Here is a 21,431-nt window from a genome sequence, read left to right on the forward strand (position 1 = left end):
AACCAGCTTTGGGAGACATGGCTCCCCCGGGTCATGCACACTTTGGAAAGCAATTCGTGGCTGTGACGTGGTTCTTGAGAGAGAGGAGGCAAAGTGAATGGAAAAAAAGGACAGAAGAAAGCAGGGAGACACGGTTCCAGGGTCTCCTGCAGACGGCCAGCCCCTCACAGGCATTCTGTTGACCACATTTTAAACAGATCCCAGGGCACTGTCTGTCCTTTAGGCAGCCCCATTGCTCTTGGTGCTTTTTATCTTCCATTCTGGAGTGTGAGTGTGAGTGTGTGTGTGTGTGTATGTTTCTGAAAACAGGGAAAGCTGACGCTTACTGCAACACCAGACTGACCCTCGAACCTCAAAGGAATCACCAAGAGGAGGCAGAAATGGCAAGGGAATGCCACAGTTCCCAGTTCTCCCTCCCAGGCACCCACACCCGCCTTGAGCACAAAAGGCTGCTGGCTGTTGTGAATTTGATTGTGCTCTCTAAAGGGCAGCTCGCTTGGCCTGGACAAATTCTTTGCGACAGACTCCTTCCCCTCAACTCTGAGCTTGAATGAACCTGATATTGTCAAAAGAGTTGATCAAATCTATATTTTTGTACCTGCTTTCCTGTGTATAACTGCATTTTCTAAATTTAGAACAGTCTTCAGATTAAGATGAAGACCGCTTTGACATTTTTATCTTAATTGTCTCATTTCTACCAAGTTGTTTAAAATATTACAATAAAACACTGAATACAACTGTTGAGAGATTGGGTTAAATTGACAGTAATATAAATGAGTTTGTCCTTTTGGGCAAAGTCTAATTATTGAAGATTAAATACTCTGCTACTTTCTAAAAAATCCTAAGCTGGAATTCAGAAGGAAGATTCCCGGAATACGGTGACAATAGCTGACAGCAAAGTGGGTCCTCCCCTGTTTTCCTCTAGGTGTGTTCTCATTAGAGCATAGATTCATGGTGAACTGGGGGAAAGCAGCCTGGAACAGAGATAGATAGAACTCAGCAGATGGTAATGAAAACAGAATATTCTATGGAGTTAAAAATCAATAGATTTTAGCCAGCCGTATGCTAATGAAGTACTCTGATTTCTTTACCAATCTCTTGGGGGTTTGAGAAAATTATAGCAGCAAGCCTCAACCTGAAGGCAGGTCAGCACTTTCCTGGTGGGCTCTTCCTAACGCCCCTTTACAGCCACAGACAGTGGTGGGTGAAGTCGAAATGCTCCGGTATGCCGTATTGATTTAAAGACATATTTGTTCTCCTCTGGTCAGAAAGAGTACTGAACCCGAATTGCAGGACTCTCATAATTGGATTCAGTATGTTTTGTATTAACTAATTAGGAGTTTTCCTTTTTTGTGCTTGCTTCTTTTTGTCTGCTCAGCTCTTTTAATTCTCTTTCTTCCGTGAAGCTTGAACGCAAGACTCATTATTTTCTTTTTAAATATTTGACTATGCACTTTCAGCCCAATGGGGGTGACTGGGGATACATTAAGAGAAACACAAATCTAATTCCTCTCTCCGCTCTCTATGTTCTTCCTGTAAGCTTGTCCTGTGATGTTCCCCGCCCTCATCTGCCTCCAGCACACACAGGCAGGCGCACGCGCAGCTCCCGCTGAACTCAGGGCACACATTGGTGTGTTTCATGGCCCAGTCAGATCTTTAACAGGTAATCTCGTATTCCATTAAATTATACCCTGGTTTGCAGAAGAGACGGGCATTAGTGCAACTTGCTTGCTGCACCAGTCTCAAATTAAACACAGGAGTGAATGGCTTTCTTTGACTTAGCATTCCAGAGGCATCTGATCTCAGTGAAGCACGTGTTTTGGAACTAAGAAATCTTGAGACCAATTCTGCCCCACCTTGGTGCTCTCTGAGCTAGCAAGCCCAGAGAGCTTTTGAAATCAACAGATGCCCTGAGCCTGCTTAGTTCTGCAGAGACAGCAGGAGGGGAGAGGAGGCCTTGATGAGGGTCGTGGAGGACAGAGGAAGAACTGCAAATGAGTAGGACAATTCTGGGTCACGGTGTGGAGGTGAGGCACCCTGGAGACACAGCCTGCTCCGTGGTGACGACAGTTGGGATGGAAAATAAAGAAACTGAAGGGACTCCATATAGTGTGGGGTGAACAGGCACCTTTAAGCAAGGAGGACTGTGTAAATCAGCTAACATATTGAGTATTGAGGATGATGAAAGCCTTACAACACTAAAATCATCTCAGTATTACTCTGTGTAGATCACATTCCTGCGTACTTTCATATAATTACGGGAGCATATATTCCTTCTAACTGAAATCTGATGTAACTGTTCAATAAATAAACATTTGCATGCCCCCAAATCAGCAGGTGCTGAGATGTGGCTCTTGGTGTCCCATGCACCATTTTTCTTCCAGGAACAGGAAACTCCTTCTCCACAGGCAGGTTGTGAGTAGAGTGAAAGGATGGCTGTGCTTTTATCAAAAAGCTCCAAACAACGAACCTTTCAAAATCAAATTGTGATCCTTACACCTCTACAGACAACACAGAAAATGTGGGTTCTGTGGCCCGCTCCTGTGATTCCTGGGGGTGGAAAACAGGCTAGGGTGAGGGGGTGAGGGTTAGGGTGAGAGCTGGGGCTAGGGGTAGGGGTAGGGGTGGGATAGGTTTAAGAACAGAGTTGAGGTCAGGCGTAGGGCTACGGGGTAGTAACATTAAGAGTACCGTCATGTTATTGTTAGGTTTAGGGCTAAGATAATATAACAAACACTGTATATCAAAACTTCATTCCCTGCCAGGTGCGGTGGCTCATGCCTGTAATCCCAGCACTTTGGGAGGCCGAGGCAGGCAGAACACGAGGTCAGGAGATCGAGACCATCCTGGCTAACACGGTGAAACCTCGTCTCTACTAAAAAATACAATACATTAGCCGGGCGTGGTGGCGGGTGCCTGTAGTCCCAGCTACTCGGGAGGCTGAGGCAGGAGAATGGCGTGAACCTGGGAGGTGGAGCTTGCATTGAGCCGAGATCCAGCCACTGCACTCCAGCCTGGGTGACAGAGCGAGACTCTGTCTCAAAAAAAAAAAAACAAAAAAAAAACTTCATTCCCTTCCAGAATTCAATGTTTTAGCCTAGTGAACAAAGCACAGGACAGCCAGGAAAGGATAAAAGAAAGAAACCAGAGGATGGAGGTGCTTCTCCAGCAAATTCAGGCAAGCGTTCCCAGCGCTTCCGTCTGTGTTGAAGGGACAGCCCCCACCCGCTGTTCTTCTCTGGGCTGGTGCTGGGCTTTGCCTGCGCATGGAATCACCCAGAGCTGTCGGAGGGGTTGTGGATCTCATGTCTTTTACCTTTTCTTTGGGGAAGTAAATTGCATGAAGCCGAACCAATATCTTTGTATGGACTTTAATAAGTGGCTGAAAATACTATAGACTCAAAACAAAAACTAAAAATGTAAGGAGAACATGGCCAGTTTCCTCAGGACTGTTTACATCTTCCAAGACCAAAGGCATTTGTCTCAAAGCCCCATCTCCTGCCACCAGGCGACTGTTTGTTTCTGCATCACCCACTTCCTCCACACCATCACTGAGGGCCTCGGCTTCCTAAGGTGGTCAGCAGCCCCCACAGGAATCCAATGGAAATGGCCTGTCTGGCTTCCCTACTTCCCTCTTCCCGGGTCCCTCCTGCGTCCTGTGGCTTGATTTCTTCCCCCTCCCATGAATGCGGAGGAAGCCAACTTTGAGAGATGAATCAACCATATCAGTCCTGTCTTGAGAAGCCCCTCATCGAGCAAAGGACACAGTCATGGAAATTCATCCATGCAGTGCAGCAAATTCCAGGTAACAAGCACATGTAGGGCACGAGTGGGGAAGGAATTCACACTGTTGTGTGCAGGGCTCTGAAGTAGGCAGTGGAGAAGGAGTAGGGGTGATGGGGAGAAAGCAGGCAGAGGCCTGCACAGTGGGAGGAATGAGACGGGCTGCTGCAGGAGTTTGCCTTGGGGTCTGGGAGGCACACACCACTGCGATGCGTGGTCTATGTGCACATATCCAGTATATACAGGAGAGCTGAAATATGTCAAGTATCTCTTGCAGAGAAGCATAGAGAAAAACACAGCAAATGCCCACATGCCCACCAAGTGCACTTAACATCCTGCAATGTTTCTCCAGAAAAAGAGCTCTGATGACATTCGGCCCCAGGTTGTGGATAGAGAAACAAACTCGTGTGTCTCTGCTAAGCCTGGAAACTTGTATGACCACTCTAGAAAACAAGCGGACAGAGTCTCTGGACCCACCCGGCCATTCCGCTCCCACTCTAGAAAACAAGCGGACAGAGTCTCTGGACCCACCCGGCCATTCTGCTCCCACTCTAGAAAACAAGCAGACAGAGTCTCTGAACCCGCCCTGCCATTCTGCTCCCACTCTAGAAAACAAGCGGACAGAGTCTCTGAACACGCCCTGCCATTCTGCTCCCACTCTAGAAAACAAGCGGACAGAGTCTCTGAACCCGCCCTGCCATTCCGCTCCCACAGGCCCTCCTCAGCGACTCCAGTGCAAAAGTACACGAGGTCATGAGGTAAGTTTGAGTCCAGATGCGGTCTGGGTGTGGACGCCAGCCAGGTTGGTGGAGGCTAGGACTTGCTTTGGGACTTTGCATGGAAGTCATTTCAAGTTTTCAGGCAGGAAAATGACATAATTTACTGTATTAGTTCATTTTCATACTGCTATCAAGAAGTACCTGAGACTGGGTAATTTATAAAGAAAAATAGGTTTAATGGACTCACAGTTCCAGATGGCTGGGGAGGCATCACAATCACGGCAGAAGGGGAAGCAAACATGTCCTTCTTCACGTGGTGGCAGCAAGGAGAAGTGCAGGGGAATTGTGCTTTTATAAAACCATCAGTTCTCGTGACACTTATTCACTATCGCAAAAGCAGCATGGGAAAACCTCACCCCCATCACTCCATTATCTCCCATCAGGTCCTTCGCACAACATGTGGGGATTAAGGGAGCTACAATTCAAGATGAGATTTAGGTGGGGACACAGCCAAACCGTATCAGTGGCATTTTGATTTGTGAAGATGTACCAGTCAGGTTATGCCGTATTCAGCTGAGTAACAAACATCCTCACAACTTCCAAGCCAGGCAGGAGCACAGGGAGAGTTGGAACATGCAAGATTCTTCTAGAGGGCTGTTGGAACTCACATTTTAAATCACCCTCCTGACTTCTACGCATTTTTCCTTCTTTGATATTTATCCCCCCTGCTGTACATCCTGTGGTGCCTGATGAAGTGCTCCCCAGCAAATTCACAGAATCCTCAGAAAGCAGAGACGACAAGGAGCACAGGAGCAAGGGGATGTCAGGGGCTGGGGAATTCCTGAGACCTTCCTAATCCTCATAAGTGATACCCAGATTCAATTCAAGGTTTGGACAAATATATCCATCTATTTTTTAAACCACGACTGAAGAGACAATTTCACTGCGCTCTATACCTAACGAATGCTTTAATGATGTCTCCTGAAAGTGAGTGTTCCTCTCTGGGGACTCCTGCGAAATACATGATGATGAGCTCATGACGTAGATGAAGCTGGCAAGACGGCCTCGGCGCTGGTCTTGGAGGACTGTGCTCTGATGCCAGGAAGCGATTCCGTCGTGCTTATCTGGAAGGTTCTGTCGTGCTTATCTGGAAGGTTCCGTCGTGCTTATCTGGAAGGCAGGACAATTTTACAGCAAATCTGAGGGGTCCTTGCTTTTGTGAGAAAATGTGTTCATGTCAATGTACATTGAAATAACCTCAGAGAGTAAAACAAAGGCATGGATGCCAAGACTAGACTCTCCTCTCAGAGGTCCAAGAAAGCACATTAGTTTTAAGATAAATCAGAGTTCCATTTCTGTCCTTGGACGTGTTGGCAAGGGGGTGGGTGTTTCTAGATAGGACACTGCCTTGCCTGTCTCGCTACCTGCAATCCAGGGGCTCTATTTCACACCCACCTGGTTCCTGCTCATTTATTTCTGGGCCCTTTATGTTGCGAGATTCCACTCATCACCCCGGAGTGTCAGCAGCTTTATCCAAATGTGTTATTTCACAAGGTTTTTAATTTTAATGGGGAAGAGAGAATGCACATGGGAGAGTCAGTTGCTGCTGTGAAGGGCCATGCCTGGGGAGGAGACGGTGCTAATTACCCTGATCGGAAGACGACATTGCCAGGGTAAGGACTAAACAGGCGAGTGGGTGAAAGGAGAGCCAAGACATTTATGCAAATTTGAAAAAGGTAAGAGATGCTTATCGTTTATAAGCCACCAAATAAATCATGTAAATAGGCTCCTTGGTACATGGAAAAAAGAACAGCCCAAATCACAGCCAACATTGAATAAGTTTAACCAGGTTCCTTAGGCAAGCAGGAGAGGCATGCATTTGCTCTTGGACAGAACTTTAGGAACAGTCTTATGATGGGGGCTGCTTCCCGCCCACAGCTTTTTGCATGATGTATCTGTAGAGGGCTTGGTGGCCAAAGAAATCATTATTGCAGTCCTTCCTTCCTTCCTTCCTTCCTTCCTTCCTTCCTTCCTTCCTTCCTTTCTTCTTCTTTTTTTTTTTTCAGGCTCTCACTCTGTCACCCAGGCTGGAGTGCAGTGGTACAATCTTGGCTCACTGCAACCTCCACCTCCCGGGTTCAGGTGATACTCCTGCCTCAGCCTCCGGAGTAGCTGGGGCTACAGGTGCACACCACCACACTTTGCTAATTTTTTTGTATTTTTAGTAGAGACTGGGTTTCGCCATGTTGGCCAGACTGGTCTGGAACTTCTGACTTCAATTGATCTGACCACCTAGGCCTCCCAAAGTACTGGGATTACAAGCATGAACCGCTGCACCTGGACTCTCACACATTTCATCAAAAGCAAATATCTAATAACACCCAATACATTAATTTATATTAATGAATTTAAAGAAAGCCACAAATAAGTCTGCTAACTTGTGTATTTCTAAGCTGAAATTTGCATTATATTTACGTACACAGCAAAAATCATTAAGCCTCAATAATGTATTCTAACAAATCAAGACAATCTGCATTGTTGTGAAGTCTGAACTGGAGAAAATTCAGTGAAGATTATTTTTTGATTGATAAAAGAGATGTCTCTTGGGGAATTTGCTTTAATAAATATGAAGAAAAGAATGGGTAAGAATGAACTAATGAAGTAAGTTAGAATGTCTGAACAAAAGTACTTTAATTTATTTTGCTAGGTGCTACACACAAATGTTCATCTTACATGCTTTATTGATTTGTTGAGTAAATTGTATTGTTGTTATTGGATAGAACTCGAAGCCCACCCCAGACCAGGCATCCTGCACTGCTCTCTGGAGGGCTCATGGTGAGAGAAGGGGCTCAGAACAGCCAGCTGCCAGGTGGGTCAGGTCTGGCACCAGGCCATAGCAATGTTGGGGAGTTTCACTCTGGCTAACAGGTTGGTTTCTAACTCAAGTTTTCATTTAACCTCATAACTGAAAGGGGTGCCTATTCAATTCAGGGTAAATTTGCTCAATCTAGTTCAGGGTTTCCTTCCCACCCTCCTGTTGTCCCACCATAGAATTAAAGTCCCAAGGGCCTTCTAATATTGAGGTGTCAAGGAGGGAGGCCCCTGGGGTGGTCACCGCTCCTGCATCCTCGTGCCTGTAGTGCCCATCCCTGCAGGAAGCCCAGTGACTCCAAGCCATGTCTACGGCACCCTGGGCCTGGTCCCATCCAGACCTGGGGCTCTTCAGATTGGCCGGTTCTTTCTGCCAATGCCTGTGTCCCTCTTGGAGAACACAGAAACACTGGGCCCTCTCCTGACCCACAAAGGCTGCAGGGAAAGAGGGAAGAGGGCAGGCTCCCATGGCCCCCTTGCCCACCCTCTGTCTTGTGGCACAGACAGAGCTCTTATCCTCTCACCTCCAGCTGGCCATTGTCCAGAGGCTCACCTTTCCTAATCTCTCAGATCCTCCATCCCTTACCCTCCACAATCCACCTGTGCAAATGCTCAGGCTCCTGCCAGCACCCCACCGGCTCAGCTTCTCCCTTCTAGTCCAGGGAGAAGCAAACTAGCTCCTCCTCCTTTTCCCCATGTCTGTGGGTGAGAACAGAAAGGTACCGAGCCTCACTCTCAGGTGAGAGGAACTCGCAATGCTCAAACCATTTACAAAGCCTTATCTTTCACAGTGATGGCTCCTGCTATACATTTCAAAAGGCTACTTTAGAACTCAAAGCCTGGTGCCTCCATACTCTTCCTGAAGCTGTGGCTCAACAGGCCTCCACCTCCAAGACGATCTGCAATGGGGAGGAGGCCAAGAGGCGAACACACCAGGGGGTGAGGAACACCTGCTTTCACACTTACCACCAGCTCAACTTCAGGACTCTAGTTTCTTCCCCAAAACTCTGCCCTTAAGTCAAGAGCAAATATGTGAAAAAAATATTTCCTTTCGTTTAAGTGAGATAAACTAGGATATGTTCCATTCCAACTCAGGAGCCTCAGACAACTTTTGCCAACAGAATACAATTCAACAAAAAAGCAAGCTTATGTAAATGATCAACGATAATTCCAAAGTCAATGCACAGAATTCCCCACATGAGACATCATGCAATAAAGGATAATTATACTGTTTTTGTTTTCCTCTCTCCAATATTCTTCACCAATTTTTTAGCCTTTTGGGCTCATGATTATCTTGCATTTATCCCACAGTGAAAGTGTTAGTGGTGGACGTTAAACGAGTCACACGGCGCCAGAACATGTTACCAGTAGCCGGTATCCCAGTTACCGGTGGCGGGTCCCTGCGGGTCTGCAGCAGCCTCAATTCTTGCCTCCTCAGGAGAAAGAATTCAACTGACGGGTAGAAGGCAGAAGAAGAGACCGAGGCAAGTTTCAGAGCAGGGGTGGAAGTTTATTAAAAAGCTCTAGAGCAGAAGGCCAGGGATAGTGGCTCACGCCTGTAATCCCAGCACTTTGGGAGGCCGAGGAGGGCAGATCACGAGGTCAGGAGATTGAGACCATCCTGGCTAACATGGTGAAATCCCATCTCTACTAAAAATACAAAAAAATTAGCTGAGCGTGGTGGTGGGCACCTGTATTCCCAGCTACTTGGGAGGCTGAGGCAGGAGAATGGTGTGAACCTGGGAGGCAGAGCTTGCAGTGAGCTGAGTTCACACCACTGCACTCCAGCCTGGGCGACAGAATGAGACTCCATCTCAAAACAAAAAAAAAGAAGAAGAAGAAAAACAACTCTAGAGCAGAAATGAAAGGAAGTAAAGTCCACTTGGAAGAAGGTCAAGTGGGTGACTTGAAAGACACGTGTGCGGTTTGACCTTTTGACTTGGGGTTTTATATGCTGGCACGCTGCTGGGGTCTTATGTCCTTTCTCCCCTGATTCTTCCCTTGGGGTGGACTGTCTGCAAGCACAATGGCCTGCCAGCATTTGGGAGGAGAGCATGCACAGTGTGTTTCCTGGAGTCCTACGAATGCTCACTTCAGGCGTTCTTCCCTTACCAGCCAAATGTCCCTGGGAGGTTGTACACAAGTTAAACTCTGCCATTTTGCCTCTTAGTGCACATGCTCAAGCCCACGCATCCCACTCCTGGGATCTTACTGGGAAGCTGCTGATCACCAGTTTCAGGTTTTTTCTATCTATAGGGAGACGGCCTTTCCCTGGTGCTGGCTGCCACTGAGAGGTGAACATTTCTATTGCCCTATTATGGGAACCAATATTTTATGAAATCAACCTTCAGGCCACATCCCCATGGTCCTTTTGAAGGACCAGGGACTGAGACAAGGGTCAGCTTGGAGTGGCTGAGTCCACGATGGCCCTGTTGCATGCCCTCTCCCTGATGATGAGCATGGGTCTCCTTCCACACCTCTGCAGAGAGAAGGCCTCGTGCTTCTGTGATTGCACAAGGGTGCACGAGCCTGAGCCTCAAAGTCCCTGACAGGCTTGTTGAATATTCGCATCTTAGCTTCTGCAATAACCATTATCATGGGAAAAGAAAAATCAGTTTTCTTTTAGTTCTAGTTCGGAAAATTGTAGAACCCAGAACTGAACTTGGCTCATTTACGTCTGAATTTCCATGAACACTCCTCCAAGCTCTGTTGTTTCTCTCTAGTGGTGTCATGAGGCAGTTTAGCCCAATTTGAATAGCTCTGGGTGTTCACTTCTAGCTCAGGGTAAAGGAGGGCTTCCCTCTTGCCATTTCATCCCCTCGGCACTGTCCCTCCCCAGAGATCAGGAGCGCTGGTCTGAGCAGCAGAAGACAGTTGGCTCCAGCCTTCGCACATTCTTCTGCAGCTAGAAACCCAGGCACACCTGCCTGTTGTCAGGAGGGTAGGGCCGTCCTTACCAGAACCCGGGTCTATGGCCTCTAAATGGTTCTGGAATTCCAGACTGTCTTCTAGAGCATCATTCCCAGAACGATCCCACTGCCCAGGGGGCTTGGACACAGGGAAAAGGCAGCACAGGCCATCCGCCTGCTGCCCAGGTGCAGAACTCATCCTCTAACACACAAGGTGAGGAGCATCTTGGCTGTGAGCAAGCCTTGCCTTAGGAACTCTTTGTTCTAAAGCCTTTGTGGCTGTACTATCCCCTCTTTACCGAGGAAAGGGCTAAAACGTAGCAGATGGAGAGAGATTTACCGGGAGAGGGTTGGAGACCCACAGGCTGCTGGTCACCGTCTCAGAATGAGGGCAGGATATCTCAGCTCCCTACCTAATCTCAGAACAAAGGCCTGCCAGCACCATGAAGAACCTGGGCATTTCCAAGAAATTGGATTAACTCATCATAACACAGAGCATGGCATCTATGGAGTGACTGTTTCAAAAACTTGAAATTGACCCTCAGGGACACACGTGACCTCATTCAGCAGGAGAGGTGAGAGGGAAATGCCTGTTCTTCTCATTTGCACAGCAGTTCCAGGATGGAGTGCCATGGTGAGCCCACACATGGACAGGATCAAAATGGACTGAATCCTGGGAGCAAAACACATATCCTGTAACTTGTTTTGCATATTTGGTGCTATTATTACAAAGAAACACTACCTTAAATGGTAAATGCATTTTTAAAAAGCTAGTTTCACATTATTATGGAAATATAATTGGTAATAGCTGTCCTCTGTTTTAGGAGAAAGGTATTGATAAGAGTAGGATACAGCAAGATCCTAGGTGATCACACGGTTTGATTGTCCTGATTCCAAGGACAGTGCAAGGCATTGTTTTGTGGGGATGCTGAATTTATGTATCTGAATAAAGGTAGAGGAAGAGGACCCCACAGCTGGGTGCAGAGAGAAAATGATTGACAGACTTGGCTTAGTTAATTTTAATCTTTGTTTAACTCGGAGAAGTTCTAGGTAATTAACGGAATGGATTGAGAGAGAGAAAGCGTGTGTGTATGCGCACAAAAGCACACGTTTCCCCTGGGGCCTCAGCGTTTCATTCTTCATGAACAAATACAGTACAGAATTCCACCTTCTCCATGGAATCTCTTTGGACCAAGTGCATCCAATATTAGTGCTTGGAGGCTCTGATGGCTTTGCTCTCATGTGTAGTGTATTCTTCCTCGTGTGTTTCCTGTGTGGATTTATTTTCAATAGATGGTTTTCTTTAAAAGCAGATTTTAAACCCCTGAATGACAGATGTCTTTGGCCTTTGTGTTCTTCAGCGGGAGACCACAGAAAGAGCCAGTTAGTTGGGTCCACGGTGCTGGGCCAGGGCTGGGCAGATTCTCCTTGGGCTCTGGCCCATCTTACTGGAGCAGAGCCATCTACCTGTGCACAGGTGACCCTTATCACGTCAGTAAGGGCAAAAGCAATCGTTTGGAATTTTGCTCATTCTTTTTAAGTCTGCTTGCCTGCGAGTTAACACTTAGCCTTCTTTAACCTGAGGATGAGTTTATGTAGGTAACTCACTCCAAAGTTCATGGGGGTAAAGGAAGACCCATGTTGAACTTAGAGTGGGAGGGCCTTGGGAATGTACCTGTGACTCCTGCACCCCCAGCAAGACCTTGTTGCTGAGTGGGCACCTTGGCATCAGTTGGCCTGATGTCAACCTGGTATGGTCATCATAGCCTCTCATGCCTTGGTTTTCATACCTGGAAAATGGGAAGCAAGATAGACTCACCTCAGAGGATTAAATTAATTAATACATAATACATTACAGTAAAAAGTAAACCCCTAAGAATGGTCACGCCAATCCCCAAAACCTGTAAATATGTCATGTTACACGGCCAAGGGGCTTTGCAATGTTATTAAGGTTATGAGCCTTAAAAAGGGAGGAGCATCCTGGGTGAATCAGGTGGGCCCAGCCTATGGCCTGGGTCTGCTGTAATAAAGGGCCACAGGCTGAAGGCTGAAACACTGGAAGTGTGTTGTCTTATAGCCCCGGAGGCTGCACGTGGAGGTCAAGGTGTCATCACGGTTGGGGCCATGACAAGGAATCTGCTCCAGGCCATCCCTGGGCTCTGCTGGCTGCTGGCCATCTTTAGCAGACCTTGATGTGTAGAAGGACCACTCTGATCTCTGCCTTCGTCTTTGCAGGACGCTCTGCTTGTATGTGAGTGTGTGCTTGTGTCCAAATTCCCTGTTTTTATTATAACACCAGTCATACTGGATTAGGGTCCACCCCAATGACCCATTTTATTTGAATCATCTACTAAGACCTTATTCCAAATGAAGTCATATTCACAGGTCCTGGGAAATAGACTTCAATATCTGGGGGCAAAATGCAACCCACAACAAGCCCTTTAAAGCCGGGATCTTTCTCTGGCTGGAGTCACAGAGATGCAGCAAAGGGAAAGGAAGAGAGACTCAAGGAACAAGAGGGGCTCAAGGCACTGTTAGGTCTGCAGATGGAGGGAGCCATGTGACATGAGGTGCAGGTGGCCTTGAGTATCAGGCTCCCCACTGACAGCCACAGGGAAGTTGGAACTTTAACTCATGGGCTCAGAGAACTGAAAGCTGCCAGCAACATTTCTGGGCAGAAAATGTGTTCTCCCCAGATCCGCCAGATGCTGACCGACACCTTGATTTTGGCCTTGAGGAACCTGGAGCAGAGAAACCAGTGAGCCCACATGGCACTCCAACCGGCAGGCTAGAGGAGAGAAGAAACTCATGCTGTTTTAAGACTCTAAATGTGTGGCCATTTGTTATGGGAACAACAGGAAATTAATGCAAACAGTATAGAAATGTTTTTCACAGTGCCTGACTCTACAAATGTCAACTACTATTATATAATTATTCTTTTCTGAAGTAGACCTGCATTGTCACTTGCTTAAATTCCCTGGATTTTTGTTTTTAGGATAAAGGATTCTATGTGCATACACAAGACACCAAATCTACATTGGTGTCCTAAAAATATAGATGGAATAACTTGGTCTATTGGGATATGTCTCATCTACTTTTAGAAATAATTGAATACATTAATTACATATGTTACTGAAATGATTCTTTCTTTGATGATGAGATGCCCTAAGCACGTTCAAACTATTATTTATTGAGCATGATCTTAGAGAAAAGCTGGTATCTCCTATTTAAATGCCATTTCTTTCTAGAGAGGGAAGCCTGCTGGCCTGAGGGCTTGGGTTGGATGTTTGTTTATCACAGTCATCATTTCCAAGTTGAGAGGCACTGTGGTTGAGTGCCCATGTCACCACGCTTGCCGGGAGTGTGCCCAGGTTCCAGGGAGGTGAGCTCAGCCAGGAGTCAGGACCCAATTTTCTCAGTGAGCATCTTGGCTTCCCATCAGCAAAAGGGTTTAGGTGTTTGTAAGAAATAATGACCACACATTAATTCGTATTTCCAGGAGTTAAAGGGAATGACAAGTCTGATGAGCCTGACAAATATATTTCTTTTACTGTAGAGAAGCCAGAACAAGTCTGAGCAGGTCCTACACATTCCTCAGCTATGGAAACATGTTCTTAATGGTGCCCAGCTGCCTGTCCTGTGCCCACGCAGTCCCTGAAGTTCTAAGTCCTCCCCACACTCCCCAGGCTCAGGCGTAAACCCTCTGCTAGTTCAGTAGAATTAAAAGATCCACCACGCTTCAAGCAAAAATGAGTTGTTCTGGGTCAACCTTGCTGCCATAAAGTGGACAGTACTTTCTTCGGCAGCTACCGTGTGTTTGAGGTTAAACTAATAGCTTTATTCACATTATTTAATGTAATCCTTTGATAACAAAGACCAAGTTGCTCTTCCCTCCCTGAGCTAAGCCATTTCCTCTTTCTAGGCTGAGAATACTGAGACCAGATGTCAATCACTACACTGTTGTTTCTAGGAAGATTTTCTCCTGGAAGACAAGACTGCTGACTGATTGAAGTAGCTTATTATGGAGACTAACCATTCACCCTCCAAGGCCCTCTCTTTGCCATACCGACCAACACAAAGCTACTGTGCATCCATGATGCCGATGTTCAGCCAGTTCCCTTCAATGCAAGACCTGCCTCTCAGGTGCCCAGCTCAGGGTTCTGACCCCTGAACATCTCCTGCCTGACATCCCCTGTCCTTCGGTCTGTAAAGGCAGCTTCCTCCCTCCCTGCACTAAGCCCAGTAGCCTTGCTTGATTGACAGATTCTCTCCAGGCCTTCTGGGAGGTCAACTGTGGACCTCTTCTGACGCTGAGAGGCTAATGTGATTGTCCCCACTTCATAGGGATGGAAACTGAGGCAAAGAGAAGAAAGTTGCTCACAAAGCCTGGGTTCTACTTCTCCCTCACACCCTGGTTTTGGTGACCAGGTTTTTGTTTCCTTGAGCAAGTTTAAGTTCTCAACAGGCCAGTCTCATCTTTGAGTCTCTGTGTCTGCATCTCTGGCTCAGATCCCACTTCCTGTCCACTGGAGATGAGTCTGTCTCTGAAGCCCAGTTAGGCTGGCCCAGGGCACACCCCTTCCTGGCCGCAGCCTGCCTGCTGAGTGCCAGCCCATAGCCGCCTGCCTGCTCCTCACTGCAAGCTCTGATGTGGGACTCACTCCCTTCCCTGGTACCCGATGCTGGGCATGTCTTGGAGCAAAGTCCAGTCCTTGTGGTGTGGCCCCAGAAAAAGCCTTGGTTTTCATCTTCTTAATCTTTAATGCTCAATGGTGGAAATCTTGACAATACTTACTCTCTAGATTTCTGAAACAGATCACACCATAGTAGCAGTGACAATAAAGTTAACATTTTCTCATGCTCTTTAATTAATAATTTCATGACAGTTTCTGTGCCTTGTTACCTTGATAAATATAGTATTTTTCTGTTGCTGCTAAACAAACTACGTGATTGTAACAGCTTTAATAACACGTTTATCATCACTGAGTTTCTGGGGACTGGGAGTCAGGATCTGACTCAGCTGGGTCCTCTGCTTGGGCCTCCACAGGCTGTAGCCAGGGTGTTGTCCAGGAGTGAGTTCTCATCAGAGGCTTGACTGGGAAGGATCTGCCTCCAAGCTCTCTCAGTTGTAGAATTCATTTCTTGTAGCTATAAGATTTTAAGAGAGTATAACTGTTTTCTGAGATTCTGTATTTCTCTATTTGGCATCCATTCATCTCAGGGCCAATTTATATTAACGAAATTTTCTTATTTTCTGTGTTCTTGATACCATGGCATGTGAGGGCCTTATAGACCTAGGGAAAGACTGCCCTTCCCATGGCTGGCTAGTTCCTACATATAACCATAACCAATAATAACCTGCCCACAGCGTGCCTTTCATATGCAAATTGATCCATCCTGATTCTACAGACACAGCCATCTGTTTATCAAACACCCGCATGCCAACCCAATATTATTCCTGCCCTGAATTTACCCAAGGCCAAGTACCAGACAACTCAGAACAGCCCCTATGACCCAAGGCCACCAGAATTCTGCAAAGTAGCCAGCTCTAAACTGTTCTCTTTGATTTGCTCTGCCTTGCCTTTCCCATGGAGCCCCAGCACAGGGTCTGGCCTTGGCATTCCCTTGCTTCTGCTTCTGCCTCCCTACAAAACCTGTGCTTCTCCCTCCTGTGGCCCTGCATGCCATGGCGTGGCATGGCAGCGTGGAGTGTGCCCTTTCTTCGGACATGCAAATAATAAAAATATTATTTTAGTGGCATTTGCCTCTCCATATAATCACTCAGTCATACCTCTATAAATGAAATCCTGGGCAGTTTTATAACTAGGATTCATGGCACCTTGCATTTTCAAAGCCAGATACAGAATGGAACTCCAGGGTGAGTCTACTGGAAAGATGAGTCTGACCCATGGCAAAGCCATCAAAGGTCAGGACCGACAGCCCATTGCCACTGCCAGATGCCATTGGCTAGAAGCACATCATGAGTCCTCCCAAACTCAAGAGAATTGGGTTCCCATTGGGAGGCAGGGATTGGGGGGCCACCTTTAAGTTTATCCAGCCCAATAAATGCATTTGCAACAAGATCATGTGAATTGAGTTTTTTAAAAACAAAGCAAAACAGATACACACATTTTACCAACTAGCACATTAACTTCTTAATGCTTATGGTTTAGTAAATCTAAGCTCTAAAATACTGTGCACTGCTAATGTGTTAGAAATACATAGAGGCTGCATGGATGCATGCAATTGCACAGTGATGTGTCTAACTAGGTGATATGCCTGGCTCAGTAGGTGTTCACTTTGATTTAGTAGATTACGTGTCTGATTCAGCAGAAAATTCATGTTGTGTCAACAGGTAACGAGCACATCTGATTTCATTCTTGATATATATGGCTCAATTGGTGATCTATTTCTTTTTAGTTGGTGTTTATTTTTCCTATGAATGATTTATCTGTTTTAGAATGAACTGTGTCAACTACTGCATATGGTATATTAATTTCAGTGTGTTATGCAAACATTTCCTGGGTAATACACCTTATTCCATCTTTATTTGCTGTCACTAGCAACATCATATCTTTTCTTTATTTGAATTAAATATCTTTTCAAAGAAGGCTATTCTCCTTGGGGACTGCAGGGTGATGGGTGATGCAGGGTGCATGGAAAGGGAGGTTTCATTTAGAGAACATTTTTTATTACCTCTGGCATGAGAGTGTTTAATACATTAAGCATTTAGCTCCAAACACTACAGAATGTGCCATAATGTAATTGTATAAAGTTGGGTTACATATTTTCTCTATAGTTCCAACCAAAGATTGAATTATTGAGATATTAAAGGAGTTTTAAACTATTTAAATATATGTAATATAACATGTGGCTTAATGAAGACACAAGAGAATAGATATGACTATTTGCATTTCACAGCAGCAAGTGAACATAGCAGCAGCCATGGAGAAACATGGCATGGGCAGGCAGCCCATCAGAACACCAGATCCCTTCCATTGAGAGAAAACTGTCAGGCCTGTTTCCCACTGCCATTGTATGCTTTCCTGCTCCATCCTCCAGATTCCAAAATCACACTACTGCCTTATCCAGAGCTATCACTGTGCATCAGGCTAGTGCCTGATCTGGAATCGTCAACATATACCAAGCAGTGCATGATCTGGAACCATCACTTTACACATGGCAAGCACCTCATCTGGAACCATTACTGTACACCAGTCAGTGCCTGATCTGGAACCATCACTGTACACCAGTCAGTGCCTGTTCTGGAACCATCACTATACACCAGTCAGTGCCTGTTCTGGAACCATCACTATACACCAGTCAGTGCCTGATCTGGAACCATCACTGTACACGAGTCGGTGCCTGATCTGGAACCGTCACTGTACACCAGTCGGTGCCTGATCTGGAACCGTCACTGTACACCAGTCAGTGCCTGATCTGGAACCGTCACTGTACACCAGTCAGTGCCTGATCTAGAGCCATCACTGTGAACAGGCAGCACCTGGCCTGGAACTGTCAGTATGCAGTGGCTAGTGCTTCATCTGGTTGCATTTAGGAAATAGTAAAGGAGTTTTAAACTGTTTAAACATAGCCTTGACTGCAGACACCACTGAGTGGCTGACATATATAACATAACACAGCATAACAACCCAACACAACACTAGAATAATGTCAGATCCAGAGCCATTACTCCACATAAGGCAGTATCTGATTTGGAACCATTACACTATACTAGGGCAGTGCCAGGTCTGGAACTGCAACTCTATCCCAAGCTGATGATCAAACTCATTATTCTGTGTGTGTGTGTGTGTGTGTGTGTGTAATTTGTGGTATAATCTGCATACGGTAAAATGCTCTGCCAAGTTTAAGAGCATCATTTGATCAGTTTTCATAAATGTGTTCCTCAATGCACAGCATATCCGTCACCCAGAAAGTTCCTTCCTGCCAATTTCTAGTTGATCCTGCTCACCTCGCAAATACTCATGTATCTGACATCTACCACCATAAGTTAATTTTGCTTATTTTAGAGAATGTCATGAACATTGAATCATGTAAGTTTCTTCTCGTGTTCAGTTTCTTTCATTGAGCTTGAAAGTGTGGATACTCATCTACACTGTTGTGTGCATCAATACCGTGTTCCTTTTGATGCTGAGAGGCACCCCCTTGCATAGAACGCACAGTGGATGTTTCCATTCTAGGGTGGATGTCATTTATGGTTTAGACTAATATGGATAAAGCAGCCATGCACATTCTTGTATAACACTTTCTGTAGGTATAATTTTATTTCTCTTGGATAAATACTTAGAAATTTAATTGTTGAATTATTTCTATTGGATAAATACTTAGAAATTTAATTGTTGAATTATATGATAGATGTGTTTTAATTTTTTTTAACCGCCAAAAAGTTTTCAAAAGTTGTTTTGACATTTTATACTCTAAACAAGTAAGAGTTCTGGTTGTTCTACAGCCTCTTCAACATTTATTGTTGTCAAACTATAAAAATTTTAGTCTATCTAGTGAATATACAGTCATATTTTATGATGGTTTCAATTTGCATTTTCCTGAGATCTAAAGATATTCATCACATTTTCATTTGCTATTTGTATATCTTCTTTTGTTTGCTCCTGTTCAAGCCTTGAGTGTATTTTTATTTATTTTAATTGGGCTGTAGGAGTTATTTATACAAGAATTTTTGAAGTATAGTATTGCTAATACATCAACCACTTTGTGACTTTATCATCAAGATTTTTTTGATGGGCATAAATTTTTAATTATGATAAATTTTAATTTATCATTATTTTAAGATTCAACCCCCTTTTTTTTTAATTCTCTGGGAAATCTTTGCCTGTCCTAAATTTGAGAAGTAATTATTCTGTTCTTCTGATTTCTACTGGAAGATTGAATGTTTTCACTTTATATTGTGCATAGTGTAAAATAAAAATATAATTCCTTTTTTTTTTTTTTTTTTGCTTTTACATATTCAGTTGTTCCAGAACCATTTGTTGAAGAAATTTTCTTTTTTCCATTGAGTTTATTTGTCATCCTTGTTGAAAATTATTTGATTTGGTAAGTGTGGGTCAATTTTGGGATTTCCTACATTGCTACATTGTTATACTTTTAAATCACTTTTTCAATCCCACATTGGCGTAATTACTGTACCTTTGTATTTTCTTGAATGTATATGGATGATGTTCTTTAATTTTGTTTTTCTATTTGAATCTGGATATTCATATGTTAATTACTATTTTTGTCCTTTGTCTTTCCAAATAAATTTTGAATAATCTTGTCGATTTTTAGAAAAAAAATCTGTAAAAAGTTTTATTGGAATTGCATTGAAATAAATCAATTTTGGAAAAACTGACATCACAATAATGAATCTTTCAACACATGAACATGGTATATCTCACCTTAATTTAAATTTCCTTTAATTGTTCTCATCAGCATTTTATAGTTCCCAGTATATAGTCCCACATATTTTTTGTTACTACAGAGTTGACATTTTTTGATGCTATTGTAAGTGATACTGATTTTTCCATTTTATTTTCTAATTGTTCATTTCAAGTATATAGGAATTTAATTTCTTTTTTTTTTTTTTTTTTGAGACGGAGTCTGCTCTGTCGCCAGGCTGGAGTGCAGTGGCACGATCTCAGCTCACTGCAATCTCCACTTCTCAGGTTCAAGTGATTTTCCTGCCTCAGCCTCCCGAGTAGCTGTGATTACAGGTGTGCGCCAGCACACCCAGCTAATTTTTATATTTTTAGTAGAGACGGGGTTTCACCATGTTGGCCAGGATGGTCTCGATCTCCTGACCTTGTGATCCGCCTGCCTTGGCCTCCCAAAGTGCTGGGATTACAAGCATAAGTCAACACGCCTGGCCGGAATTTAATTTCTTAATATTGAATTCTGCAATATTGTCAAATCTACCTATTAGTTCTAATAATCTTCTTAGATATTCATTAGCATTTATGCTACACAATTATGGGATCTGTGAATAAATCCAGTTTTACCTCTTTTTAATCTGAATGTCTTTTATTGTTTTGCTGTCTTGGCTAGAGTTTCTGTATTAATGTTGAATAAGAGCAACGAGTGTGGACCTCCATGTGTCATCCTCAAACTTAGGTGGAAAGCACTTAATTTCTCACCGTTACATGTGAAATTCGCTGTTGATCGTGCAGTTAGTGCCTTGATCAGGAATTAAAGGAAGGCTCTTTTAATTCCTCAGGTGCACAGTGTTACCATAAATGCTTTTGTATTTTGGCAAGTGCTATTTTTCTGTGTTTAATAATATGATTAGATGACTTATTTCCATTCTCAATCTATTAATGTGGCAGATTCTATTGATTAATTTTGTTAATATAATTATATGACTTGTTTCTGTCCTCAATCTATTAACATAGTAGATTATATTGATTAATTTTGTGCATTAAACAGATCTTTCATCTTTATTAAGTACACCCAGCTTGATCAAGGGGTCTACTGTTCTGTACATATATTACTGAATTTGGTATCTAGTATTTTTAGAGGATTTTGTGTCTAAAATCATGAGAGACACTGGAGTTTAATTTTTTGGTTTTGTCATTAAGGTTTTATCTAATGGCCTCACAAAATAAGTTAGATGTGTTTTCTCTTCCTCTGTGTTCTAAAAGAGTTGTCTGTGTTTGAAATTATTTCCCCCTTAAATGTCTGATAGAAATACAATCAGTAAAACAAGCTTGTTTAACCCACGGCCCGAGGGCTGCATGCCGCCCAGGATGGCTTTGAATGTGGCCTAACACAAATTTGTAAACTTTCTTAAAACATTATGAGATGTTTTGGCAGTTTTTAAAAACTCATCAGCTGTTTCTAGTGTTAGTATATTTTATGTGTGGCCCAAAACAATTGTTCTTCCAATGTGACCTAGGGAAGCCAAAAGATTGGATACCCCTGCAGTACAACCTTCAGGGTTTGAAGTTTTCTTTGTGGTAAGATTTTTATTTAATAATTTAGCATATTCAATGGACATGTGTCTACTTAGATTTTCAATTTCTTTTCAGTGTTTTTTTAAATTATCAATTTTCTCTAAGTTGCTTAATTTATTTATATTAATAAGCAACTTAGTTGCTGTTAAATATCCACTAAGTTACTGCTATATATCCACTCTTACCAT

The sequence above is a fragment of the Pan troglodytes genome, chromosome 4 (assembly GCF_028858775.2).
Source record: "Pan troglodytes isolate AG18354 chromosome 4, NHGRI_mPanTro3-v2.0_pri, whole genome shotgun sequence".
NCBI lineage: Eukaryota > Metazoa > Chordata > Mammalia > Primates > Hominidae > Pan > Pan troglodytes.